We start from the raw sequence: 12,219 nt of genomic DNA, 5'->3' as shown, positions 1-12,219 counted from the left end.
GACTGGAGTTAGGAAAGAAGAATCAACACATCAGTCTCAGATTAGGTGGGATCTTTTCAATCAGGCAGAGAGCACAGGAAATAGCACGTAGGGTCCACTGCCCCACTGCTATTCTGGGAGCAAGGGGTAGGTAGGACGTTGACTGAATTGGGAAGGCCAGTGTGCCTCTCGGGTTTGGGATCTGGAACCAGGAAAAAGGCAAAGCCCTGATCTCCGCTTCCCAGCTAGGCGGTGATCGCCCCCTGCGACTCCGGAGGCACACAGCAGTCTGAGAACCGCCGCTGCCGCAGCCGCCCGACCCCTCACAGCCTCCAGCTCTCCCGTCTGGCATGCTGGAGCCACACTCGAGCTCCCTGGACACCTGTGTGCCCCAAGCTCCAGGTCTAGGCCCCTCTGATCCGGGAGAGACCGGTCTCAGCTTCTCCGACTTCTGTGTTCCCGGGTTCTGCCACCCTGGTCGCCCCGCGGGTTCCCCAAGCTGCGACTTCAGTTGGCCGGGGAGCCCTGAGCGCCCACCCGGCCTCCTCACCGCGCTCCTGGTGGGACGCGCTGCGGTTCAGCCGCAGGACCTCGGCCTCCGCGTAAATCCTCTCCTTCCCCTTCTCTGCCTAAGGCCCTGCCCTCCCCCTGCAGCAAGCTGCTCCCGTGTGGGCGGGCCCGCTCTCGGCTGAAGACACCTGCGCTTCCTTCCCCACCCTTCCCCGCCCTTTTCGCTGCGGTTTCTCCCCTGCCTTTGGGAGCTCCAGAGCGGCAGCTGGAGGAGGAGCAGGGGAGGAGGACGAGGGCTAGGAGGAGTAGGGGCGGGGTGGGTGGGGAGAGAGCGGGGAGGGTGGGGACTGGCAGCCACTCCGCAGCTGGTCGCCGGGGACCCGATCCCTCCCGCGCGCCCGAGTGATGGAGGGGAAGAGATTCGCTTAGACACACACACGCGCACACAGCTGGGCACGTCTCCGGGAGGCAGCCGCCGGGAGCCGGGCGGCGGCCGTGACAGCACCAGCCGCGGGGAGCCGGGCGCCCACGCAGCTTGGCCCCGGCGGCTCCAAGACCCCGGAAGGGAAGATCCCAGCCGCACTGACTGTTGGTTTTAGGCTAATTGGGAGGAAGCAAGCTGCCCAAGGACCTGTCACTGAGGACGCAGGAGGTTCTCCGCTCGGCGGTCAGAGACTGGGGCCGCGCCGGTGCCCGCGTGGGGCGAGGAGGATGCTCACCTCCTCCCGCAGAGGCGCTGCGGGCCCAGGCACTGCGCGGACTCGGGCTCCCGCGGCCGCCCCTGCCGTGCCCGCGCCGCGGGAGCGCGCCCTGCCGTACCTGGCTCCAGCCTCCAGGGGAAGTGCGGGAAACGCGCCCTAAACTCCACTACTTCTCGCGCGCCTCCTCCCCTTCCTGGCTCCCCGCCCCAGACCTCGCAGCCGCCGCCGCTTGCGTGTAGGGCCCGCCTGCCTCTTACTCTCACGCGCGCACGCACAGCCCCGCTGGCTCGCTCGCATTCGAGCGCCTCGCTCCCCGTGGAGCCGAAGCCCGGACGTCCGGAACTACTGCACCAACTGCCAACGGGACTGCAGGAGACGCCCTGTGGCCCGGCGCGACCAGCTGCTGGCCCACGCGCCCTGGGCTCCCGCCCACGCTGCCGCCGCCGGGGACGTTGGTGAGCAGGGCGCGCTGCCCGCCTCGCTCCGGGGAGGGGCTCGAGCACAGGGGGCTGAAGCTTCGTAGATTTGGGGGGAAATGACAAGAGGGGAGGTCGCCGAGGAGAGACATCCGTGTGATGCCGGCCAAAGCGCTTTGTGGGGCGCGGTTCTCTTGGGCACTCCCTGAAGGAGACTTTTGAGACGTTCTCTGGGGCTCGAGGTTAAACTAGTGCGAGATGGGAAACGTTAGGGAGGATTCTCGGGGTAGATTGAGAGAGTTGTCCGTGTCAGTCTGTCTGTCTGTCTCTCCTCGAGCCGGTCGCAGCGCTCTGGGCTGTCTTTGAGGGAGGTTGGAAACACGCGTTAACTGCGCACAGCAGAGTTTGGGGGCCCGCCCTCGGCCCCTTGCCGGGGTGATTGTGGGGCTGTCGCTTGGAGCGCGAGACGGCTTTGGGCGAGTGGGGGGCTGCGAGGCCCAAGGAGGACAAGCACAGGGCAGGCAAAGGCGCGGTGAACTTGCGGGTGGGGTGCGTTCTCCGCCCCGCCGGCCCCCACCCCTCGAAGTACCGGTCTCCGCCCCAGGGTAGCCCCAGTGCACGCAGTTCACGCAGCCCTTCCCACCCACCCCCGACACACATACACACACACACACACACTCACACACACATACTCAGGAGATAAATGCAGTGGAGTGGGTGGTCATACCGTTGTTACTCAGAGGTGCGCGAGGTCGCTGTGGCTACTAACTGGAGCGCAGAGACTTCTGTTTCTGGGACTTGGGCGACCGCCTTGGTTTGGGGAAGCCAGGAAGGAGCGCCCAGCCCCCTGCGGATGCCTCTACCTGGCGGTTCCAGGTGCACAGCGAGCAAACCTCTGTCACGACTCCGGAATCACTTCACCTTGGTGGGCTCCGCTCTCTGGCTTCCCTCATTGAGTGCTTCAGGGCACCCACCCAAGAGAAGCTGCTCAGATCCCGGTCTCCTCAGTACTCACCCGGTGGGTCGGACTCTTTCTCTCTCTCACCCTCCCTCCCTTCTGCTTTTCTCCCCCCCACCCCCCAGCTTCTTCATGGAAAACATTGATCCCTTAAGGGGAGGTTTAATATTTGCAAAGTGCTTTATATCATATTACTTCGTGGATACATTTAATTGCACTGTAACTCTTCTCTGATTTATGTAAACTTAGTCGGATAAATAGCATTCAGGGTCGGATTGGGGTGGGAGCGAGAGTGGGTGGGCGTTCTTTCTCTCACGGTGCTCCTTTCTGAACTGATTTGCTAGAAGTAATTTAAAGCGGGTGCTTCTGAAAGCTTTTTTGCTCAGTAGCTTTGACATATTTCAGGGCTTTAGACGAATGTTTCCACAGTACAATTTATTTCAAGTATATTCAGCTTCTATTCCAAGAAAAAGTTGAAGATAATAAAAGGGATTACAAAATTGGATATCAAAACTATTTTTAATGTTTTTATTGGTGTCAATTATGTTGTAGCAGATTTTTTTTTTTAAGTTGCCGTAGTGGTTCCTCCTGGTAATGCTCTTAAAAGGAGAAATGAAAGCGATCTACTTACCTTTCTCCCTCTGTTTACAAATGGACCTTGCTTAAAGTGACTGAATGTGCGGCAGGGTAGGCTTCTTTAGGGATATGAAGTCATTCACTAGTGAACTGATGGAGACACAGGAAGACAGTATAAGAAACATAATGATGGGAAGGAAACTGTTGCTTAAATTTAACTGTCTCCAATGCAGGGACTCTTAGCAGTGAACAAGAAAACTGCTCTGGCCCTTTCCAGATTACTCTGGGCTATTTAAAAAAATACTCTTTCCTGGATTAATAAAATATATAGAAACATCATCAATAATATAAAGTAATATTTTCAAATAGGTGCCTAAAGGAGATAATATGGGAAACCACAAGCATACTCTTCAGAGTTTTGCAGAAGTACTAGGATCGTGGTTTCTAGGTTAAGCCAGACCTCATTCTTAAATTTTAGTGTCCCTTTGACACTTCCCTTAGAAGTCCCTTTGACTTCTTTGTGAGCAGGTGATGCCCACAGTGAGTTGACTGTGCTTGCATCATTGTCCGTACCATTTTGCAGGCATACACAGATGTTTTTGAATGAATAATCTTCTTACTCACTGAATTTCCACTCATTCAAAAAGGAGCACAGGAGTACACACATATGCAAAGCTGAGCTGAGTGTTATTTTAAATAGCAAGGAAGGGTTTCCAGTGGAAGCTGGATGCTTACTCCTACACTGTGTAATGTAAAAAGAACTGCAGAACAGTGACTTATTTAAGGAAGCAGCATTTTGCCCAAAGTAGGTGGTCAATCATGAGCTGTTGACTCAAAAATCATACAAGATGTTCAATAGCTAAGTTCGCTTTCACCATAAATCCCACCATTATTCTTAACACATCGTGTCATTTAGCTATGACTCAACTTCAGAGAATTGATGTTGACTTTAATCTTCTCACTCTTTGAATACTTTGGAGAAATAGAACTATCTGTGCACTGCTCTAGCTTTCTGTGTGTGATTTCTATGAAGCAGTGCCAGATCTGCATATGTCATTAGTATTCATTTATGAGTAAATGCAAATGTTCCTGTTGCATTGAGAAAGCTAACCCGAATTCCTAGAATGCAACAAATATTATGCTCCTTTTCTCATCTTTTTATTTTTATAATCTCAGGAACAGTAACCTCTCTTACAAGTGCAGTTATATGTAAAAGAGCAGATTAACAAAAATGGTTATTTAGGATTCTTTAGAAAAAGGGTAATACCTTATGGAAATTTTATTTGAGAAGAATTTTCTTTGACTCTGTTGGTAGGTCTGCCAGAGTGGTCTTTTATTTTACGGATGTTCATTCATGAATGAAGTAACTCTCAAGGTAACTTCCTAGTAAAAGGAGATAGCAACCCCTTAGTAAAGGGGACACTTGCTAAAAATGATGCTTAAAACGGGGAATAGAGTGTAAGCAGTAACACTCTTGTGCCACTGAAATTATGTGAATACTTGTATATTTTATTTATGCATGATTTTTAAATTTTCTATTTAATACTTTATTCAAATATTTCATATTCTGAGATTATTGCAATTAAGTGAGGAGTTATTGATTGGTAACGGAATTATAGCTTGTTTTGTTTTAAGAAAAGGTGAATAGTCTGAAAGGAGAGAGCAAGTCAAGTTAAGTAAATGATTGTCAAACCTCAGATTTATCTTCATTCAAGTTCTGTCCTTTTTTTTGGTGGTGAGGGGGCCTCAAAACCAAAATCATTAGTTAAACTTTCACTATGACCTAAATTGTTACTGTTTAGAAAAATCCTACATTGTAATTCCTCTGTGAATTTAATACAGATTCTTTAAAACCAGCAAAAGTATAACTTCTTTCCCACTGAAATCCAGTTTAATTGTTGACAAATTTTGCTCAGTCTAGAACCGATATTTGTTTCTGAGGGTCATGAGGTTATCCTAACCTTTACAGCAGGAGTGCAATTAAAGCAAGATATTAAGAACTACACTTGAAAATCACTGATCTAACTCAAAATCATTTCAGAGCAGCTAACACTTATCGAAAGTAGAAGTAAAAGATTATATCTGGAGATCCCCATAATGTATTAGGCAGGGTAAATGGACCTCTTTAAATCTCATATGCAAGTTCCATTATCACGTCTTAACTAACATTTGGTACAATGGATTATTTTCCCTCTTCTTGAAAAGTTTTACAAAAGAAAGCTCTGTCAGTATTAAGAGATGTTGGCAGAGTTGGTTTGACTTTAGGCCATTTTACCTGGATTGTGTGTGGGAGGTTGGTAAGTTACATCAATATACACATGTGCTTCTGTATAAATATTTATGTACATATGAGCACGTGTATATATCTAGAGCACATCTCTATCTACTTGTATACTTTATATACTTGTGTATGTTTAAGTATGTATCTACGTTTTGTCTCATAACTTTGTACAATAGGAAGAGAGTCCTGCTTTGTGGCATATGCGGTTTGTGACGTCATCCTTATCTGGAGAATGATACTTATTAAATGCTCAACTAGTCTGATGTTAAAAAATTGGGAGTGTACCAAACTTTTTTGAACAATTTATTTAAAAAACACTTATCATAACCTCTAGTATGTGCCTGACACTGTCCAAAGAACTCTGCTAATATTAACTCACTTAATTCTGGTAGCCGCCCTGCTCTCCCCAGAGGGAAAATAAATAGGTAAAGCGGATGTTTTTGTTATTATCCTCATTGAGGAGGTGAGGAAGTGAGGCTCAGCAAGCCTAAATAAATGGCTTTAGCCCCACACCTGCTAAACGGCAGAGCTGGCCTTTGCGCCCAGGCAGTCCACTGTGCTGTGCCGCTGCTCTTGGACAGATGTGTTTTTTTTTAAGTTTACTTAAAACAGGGAACCAAAGGGGGACCAAGTTAAGTTGTAAAGTAAATGCATTCTAGCAACTGAGATTTATGACAGTTCAAGTTAGAGTGAATTCTTAAGGAATTTGTAAGGAAGATGATTGGCATGAAGGACAGAAATAACCTGATCTAGAGCAATGCTAGAGCAGTGCTATAGCTTAATGCAGTTTTTAATGGACTCAACAATTTTCTTAGGTTCAACTACTTTTTAAAATTAGGTAACTTAAGAACTGATGCCATATTTAAGTAGTTTTAATAGCTCAGAGGTTCTGATATTGCATGTTTTATGCTTGCCATTAATATCCTTATAATGTCGGCTTCTTGCATAGAGGTCAGTGTTACGTGTTCCTATATGGTACTTGCCAAAGGAATCAGAGTTTAATGTGAAAGTGTGAAATGAGACTTATTCTGCTCTGACCCATTTGGCATACAGTAGGCATCCAATTAATGTTTACTGCACAAAGTGATGAAGGGTATTCTAGAAGTTGATAGTCCAGAAATTTTACCTGTCTTTAAAATTGCATAGTTTTAAGATTGTGATTCAATATTGTACAGGCTTTTTCCTTCGCTGTGATGACCTCAGGACATCACCATCTATGAAACCCTGTGGAATAATACTCTTTTTAAGATTGAGTGGCCTGAGATGAAGGAAGATGATGGCGAAGGAAAGTAAAATAATAAATTGATTAAAGTGTTTAAATTTAGAATTTGAGAAAAGGAAAACTGCCTGTAATTGTACCTTTTATTTTAAAAAGGCATATAAGTACACTACCAAATGTAAAATAGATAGCTAGTGGGAAGCAGCCACATAGCACAGGGAGATCAGCTGGGTGCTTTGTGACCACCTAAAGGGGTGGGGTAGGGAGGGTGGGAGGGAGGGAGACACAGAGGGAAGAGATATGGGGATATATGTATATGTATAGCTGATTCACTTTGTTATAAAGCCGAAACTAACACACCATTGTAAAGCAATTATACTCCAATAAAGATGTTAAAAAAAAAGGCATATAAGACATAATTAACATTAACTAACAGAATCTTTACACTGCTAATGGGGTAGCACAACTCTTCTATCATAAATATTAACAACTTTACTATTTGAGTATAGTTTGGGGAACTATTTACGAACATATTAAAATGTCATTGTAATGCTGTTTGCCATAGCATAAGTCAAGTCAATAAAAAAAGCACAATAATTCTGAATGCGCCTCAATATAAATAAGGTATTTATTATAAGTACTGGAGTCAGAGCTGGCTGCATTAGATTCCCTGCTTCATGGCTTGTTAGCTGTGGGATCTTGGACAGATTACTGAACTTGTCTAATTCTTAGTAATCTTATCTGTTATATGGTTATGGAAATAGCAGTTCTAGATTTCCCTATATCTAGATTTGATAATATATGTGAAGTGCCTAGCATACAGTATCATGTATAGTGAAGATTCAGCAAGTAGTAATTGATATCGCTGTTATCATCTTTAATATCACTGTAGTATCATCAGCAATGGTTAAACATAATGGGTACATTATTCTCTCTATATCTATTTATCAATCTGTCTTTATGTATGTGTGTATCTTGAATTGGTTGTTCTCCATTACAAAGCATAGGTTCTCTGGACTGTCTCACTGTTGAGAGAAGGGTATGAAGAGAAGAAATATGTGTTTTAGAGTTAAGCGTGATTAAAATGTTACTGGATTTAAAGGCCTGCGTCAAGCATAGAAATTGAGAGGAGGCTTTTGGGACAGCTACTGCACAGTTTTTTCTTGCAAGGCCCAGCTATGTATGTTTACATAATTCTTTGAAAGATATATCCTCTTATACAAATACAGTTAATGGGGAAGAACAAAAGGTTTGCTAAAAGCATTGACCTATTTATATTTATCTTTTTATACCACATGAGTTGAAGTATTAGGATGCACAGAAATTTCTTTCCTTTTATACTTGTATACCATATAGGGTTCATGGTTTAAAAAGCTATTTCCTAACTCTGATGATTAAATTTGAGTAACTTGATTTAAAAGTTTAATTTTATTCTTAGATTATTTTTCTGTAATGTATTTAATTCTGGTAGCCACCTGGCTATCCTCACTTTACAGACTTATAAAGCTTAAAACTATGTTCCTCCATGTTATTTTGTCCTAATGGATATACCTATTTACCTCTTTATCTTTGTAAAAATAATAAATGATAATAGCTAACATTTAATTAACATTTACTAATGTACCAAGCTTTGTACAGGTCTTAACACATTTCTTTCCCACAGTGCATTCAATAGGGTATGTGTCATTAGTATTTCCATTTCACAGATAAGGAAACTGAGGCCCAGAGATGTCTTCTAACTAGAGGGGTGGAGCCATGATACAAACCCATGTCATCTGACCCAGAGCCTACACTTAGCCACACCAGCAGACTTCTGAGTAGCATTTAGCCCCCAGGCACCTCCCTGTATTTCTGGGCCTTGAAACCCACGCCTTCCTATTTCGCTGTGTCCTCCCTGCAACAAAAGAGGGGTTTATCTTCAATAAAGTTTACTTTCCTGGCTTTGTCCTATCACACTATTTTCCTGTGTATGTACAACGGCCACAAAAGCAAAGAATGAGACCATATTAATTTTTAGTAAATGGTTGGATCTGTTTTTCAGTAGATTTAAATTGGTTGCCAAGATCCTGCTAAATAGTTGCGTTTATGCTCTGTATGCAGTGGTAGGGAACTACCAATCCATGCTAGTGGAATTTCTTCATCTGGTGAGCCAGCCGCCTGTGACCTGAACTTCCTAACTGCCTCACGTTTTCTGAGCTGAATGAAATAGTATAGGACCAAAGGGCACTGGGAAGGGGCTCTCCATCTCACGGACACAGTGTGCATAAGTAGAAAGGCTCACTACGGGGAGCTCCAGGGTTCCTGGGGGTCTGAAGGGTTCCTTCCTCCTAAGAATAGCTGGAAAAGGCCCGAGGACTGTTCCATGGGCCACCTGCCTGAGTACCTCTCAAGAGCAGGGATTGTGCTGGATTGTGTCCTTGTCACCCTTTTCTCCGTGGTACTTGGCACATGGTATAAGTGGGGGGAGACTCGGAGCTTCTTCCTTCAGGCGTCAGAACCTGGAAAGCAGAGAGGTGAGGGATCCAGGCTGGAAAGACACAAGGAGGGAGGTGGAGGCAGAAAACAGGGCAGATAAGGGGGTGCGAGGGGGTGAAGGGCCGGCAGATGGATTGGTAGCCAGGGGCAGTACTTATTTTCATTTCATTTTTATTCAGGTTACGGTTATATTCCTCTGTTCCCAAATCTAGCCTAGATCTGCAGTGAGCACTTAACCCTGACATCTGACTCTGTAAAATGAAGAACATTATTGCCCTGTTCTGGTAGCAGTATCTGGCACATCATAAAATTTTAATAAGTATTAGCTGTAATGATTATTTCTTGACTTTCTGCAGACAGAATTATGTTTTCTTAATCAAGTACTTATTTTTATACACCGTTTACTCTGAAATGGATGACTAGACAGTCAAAGGTTACTAGACAGCATTTAGTTTTGGAGTTTCTGAATTCTACAACTACTGGCATCCTTTAAATAAGGGACACCCAACTCTGTACTTACCAACAATAAGATCAAGAGTTTAAGAATTTTCTACTCTCTCACTTCGTCCCAGCTTACCCTTCCCCCTTCCCGTGTCCTCAAGTCCATTCTCTACGTCTGCATCTTTATTCCTATCCTAGGTTCAGCAGAAACTAACACAACATTGTAAAACAATTATACTCCAATAAAGATGTTAAAAACAAACAAGCAAAAAAAAGTTTAAGAATTTTCATACATCATTTCTTTTTTTTTAATAAATTTATTTATTTTATTTATTTTTGGCTGCATTGGGTCTTCGTTGCTGCGTGCGGGCTTTGTCTAGTTGTGGCGAGCAGGGGCTACTCTTCATTGCGGTTCACAGGCTTCTCATTGCGGTGGCTTCCCTTGTTGCAGAGCACGGGCTCCAAGTGCACAGGCTTCGGTAGTTGTGGTGCGTGGTCTCAGTATTTGTGGCGCACGGGCTTAGTTGCTCCGTGGCTTGTGGGATCTTCCCCAACCAGGGATTGAACCCGTGTCGCCTGCATCAGCCGGCGGATTCTTAACCACTGCGCCACCAAGAAAGTCCCGCACACCATTACTTTCTTAATGTTACCTCTTCTCAAATACTTTATGTTATTTTGCTCTTCTGTATTGGTAGCAGCATCTGTCCAGATACCCAAGAAAACTGAGAAACCAGGAAAAATAGTTAAAGGATCAGAGTAGGAACACAGGTAACTGGGGATCATCTTGTATTTTTCCTTCTCTTCCTCTAGTTTGTCACCAAGACATGACAGTGTTGCCTTTTGAACATCTACCTATTACCAGCCCCAATGCTCCTACTTTAGTTCGGGCCATCAGAACTTCTCACCTGAATTACTAGCTTCCTTATTAGCTTCAGGTCTCCATCCTCTTCAATGCTTCTGAAATTTTTTCTGAATGCAAACCTGATCATGTAATTCCCCTGCTTAATAACCTGTAGCATCCTTTGCCTTCAGGGTAGAGTTCAAGCTAGCTCAACTTTCAGAGTCCTTACTGTTTTCAGTGGCCCAGCCTGGGACTCATCTCCTGTCACTCCACCTGAGGTCCCTTCAGTTGGGTGATTCCAAGCAAAGAATAGAGCGTGCTCTTTCACACTTTCAAGCCATTGTACATGCCGGCCCCTCTGCAAGGGGATTCTCTGCTTGTCTAACTTCTTGTCTTCCTCACCACTTCTTTTTGTTTTCTTACTCTTCTCCTTCTTTGTAGCCTACTCACCTCCCTCCAAGCCAGGATGGGTTACCTTTCTGATCCTCTATTATATGTAGTTTATTGAATTGTTGGTTTATTTGTTAATGAACCCCCAAAGTACATATACACATACTCGTCCTAACCGCCACCAGTGCCTAGGCCTGCACCTTCATCCCTCACCCAGCACAGGGCTGGGAAAGACATGCTGGTAGCTGTACATGCTATAGTCTTTGTGCCAGGATGCCTTTGTTACTTAAAGTCGGCTTGAGGAGAAGGACATTTTTTGTGGTTCGATCAGAGAGCCAAGTGGGTCTTAAAACCCAAGTTGGCAAAAGGGACCCTGATGCAGGAGGGGGTGTAGTGCAGAGAAAGGAACTGGAGATCTTTGTGAGTGTGTTGCCCTGTCAATGCTCATATGAGAAAACAAGGTCTATGTTCTCCCCACCCCTGTCAGCACCAGTCCACAAGTGGGAAGTATACCTCTGTCCCTGCTGTCTAAACACTTGACACTGAGTGTCGCTTGCCAGCTTCAACCAGCTGGTGTGAGCAGCAAGAAACAATATCATGACCGTGGTTCCAAATCATCACTCCTACGTTCGGCCGCTAATTCATTGAACACCTACTATAATCCAGGAATAGCATTTAGCTGATTCAAAAGACTGAGTCTGGCACATGACAGGCTATTCAAGATGCAGTGAAATTGTGGTTGTAGGAACACATAAAAGTCAGAAACTCTCAGAGGTTCCACCACTATCCATATTTGTCTTCTTGGTTTTTTCCTTTGAATACTTTTTAAGGAGCTTAGTGGCCATTCAATGTATCCTCTTTGACTGAGATGCTGATCACTTGGAATTTTTAACATTTTGGTTTTTTAGAACTATCTGGAATAGCTCACATTTTCTCAGTAAAGGAGGTTAACACTTATGCCATGAAAAGGGAGAATTTATACCATTCCCCCCAGACCTTTCATCTCTTACCCAAAGAAGGAGTACTGGGAAAAAGAATACAAGTTAGAGTCTTTTGCCTACTGTATTTCAGAAATACACTTAGGTGGTTCTGCTTTTGTTCATTATTTTTCCATCTGGAAAGCTTTTTTTTTTTTTTTCACCTGGGATGAACAACCAAATTATTAATTCTATTGAAATAATGTGCTGTATTCAGAAGGGTAGCTGCCAAATTCGTTGGGACCTATAACAAGACAATTAATTATCCAGCAACACGAGGACTATTGAGTGTTGGATGTAAAACAGATGGTGGGAGAAGAAGGATGAGGCAGTCAGGATGCTGTGAGGGGTGTGATAAGTCTTTCAGGCTGTGTGGGGTAAAGCCACCTGTGCGCCAAGCCTCCCTCATACTCCCTGCTGTGCTTAGTTTTCTCCATTGATACTTCCACCACTCC

At 44.8% G+C, this 12,219-nt stretch overlaps 1 protein-coding gene across 1 annotated transcript in view; it reads left to right on the top strand.

Moving 5' to 3' along the window:
• The first annotated feature begins 1,531 nt into the window (after positions 1-1,531).
• The window catches only part of HS3ST5 (heparan sulfate-glucosamine 3-sulfotransferase 5), a 289,600-nt gene continuing 278,912 nt past the window's right edge, over positions 1,532-12,219 (top strand). Inside the window, exon 1 of the mRNA XM_079939649.1 lies at positions 1,532-1,645. The gene's annotated coding sequence lies outside the window, so the exon portion shown is untranslated. The remainder of the gene's footprint in view (positions 1,646-12,219) is intronic.

The sequence above is a fragment of the Stenella coeruleoalba genome (assembly GCF_951394435.1).
Source record: "Stenella coeruleoalba genome assembly, chromosome: 12".
Taxonomy (NCBI): domain Eukaryota; kingdom Metazoa; phylum Chordata; class Mammalia; order Artiodactyla; family Delphinidae; genus Stenella; species Stenella coeruleoalba.
This window is presented reverse-complemented; position numbering and strand designations above follow the sequence as displayed.